The sequence below is a fragment of the Balaenoptera ricei genome, chromosome 18, assembly GCF_028023285.1.
Source record: "Balaenoptera ricei isolate mBalRic1 chromosome 18, mBalRic1.hap2, whole genome shotgun sequence".
Taxonomy (NCBI): Eukaryota; Metazoa; Chordata; class Mammalia; order Artiodactyla; family Balaenopteridae; genus Balaenoptera; species Balaenoptera ricei.
In genome coordinates, this window is record NC_082656.1 from 8,310,760 (window position 1) to 8,311,875 (window position 1,116).

Consider the following 1,116-nt stretch of genomic DNA (forward strand, 5'->3'; position numbering starts at 1 on the left):
CTTTGCTGTGCAAAAGCTCTTAAGTTTCATTAGGTCCCATTTGTTTATTTTTATTTCCATTTCTCTAGGAGGTGGGTCAAAAAGGATCTTGCTGTGATTTATGTCACAGAGTGTTCTTCCTATGTTTTCCTCTAAGAGTTTTATAGTGTCTGGCCTTACATTTAGGTCTTTATTCCATTTTGAGTTTATTTTTGTGTATGGTGTTAGGGAGTGTCCTAATTTCATTCTTTTGCATGTAGCTAAAAATATGGAATGCCTCACAAATTTACGTGTCATCCTTGCACAGGGGCCATGCTAATCTTCTCTGTATCGTTCCAATTTTAGTATATGTGCTGCCGAAGTGAGCACTAGCTATCATTATCTTGATAGGCAGCATGCCAGCCTCAATCACCATGATTTAAAAAAAAAAAAAAAAAAAAATATATATATATATATGGTAGTCTCCCAGGCAAACTATTGTCATTTAGCAAATTTTCTTCTCTAAGTCAGACAGGGAAGGACAAATATCGTATGATATCACTTACATGTGGAATCTAAAAAAAGTGGTACAAATGAACTTATTTACAGAACAGAAATAGAGTTAACAGATGTAGAAAACAATCTTATGGGTACGAGGAGGGAAAGGGGGGGAGGGATAAATTGGGAGACTGGGATTGACATATACACACTACTATATATAAAATAGATAACTAATAAAGGTCCTACTGTATAGCACAGGGAACTCTACTCAATACTCTAATGACCTATATGGGAAAAGAATCTTAAAAAAAGTGGATATATGTATAACTGATTCACTTTGCTGTACAGGAGAAAGTAATACAACATTGTAAATCAACTATACTCCAATAAAAATTTAAAAACAAACAAAAATATAAAAAATTTTCTCGTCTCCCAATTCTTCCTATCCCTGTGTTGTGGAAATCACTTTTTTGTCCCCTTCACCATTTTATTCCTGTGCATACTCACCTCTGCCCGGGAGGGATTTTTCCAGCACAATCACATATCTGTGTTACGCATGAAAGAGGTTGTTTGTTTTGAAAGGGCTCTGCTCTGAAGAAGGTGAGAACTCACCATTTCCTCTTTGGATGAAACCACGGATGGGTTTCCCGAGGCTCA

The 1,116-nt window shown here is 36.1% G+C and overlaps 1 non-coding gene across 1 annotated transcript; it reads right to left on the reverse strand.

Moving 5' to 3' along the window:
• Positions 1-241: 241 nt before the first annotated feature.
• Positions 242-348, reverse strand: LOC132352773 (U6 spliceosomal RNA). The gene has a single exon (XR_009498856.1). It is a non-coding gene; the product is annotated as a U6 spliceosomal RNA (small nuclear RNA).
• Positions 349-1,116: the final 768 nt, after the last annotated feature.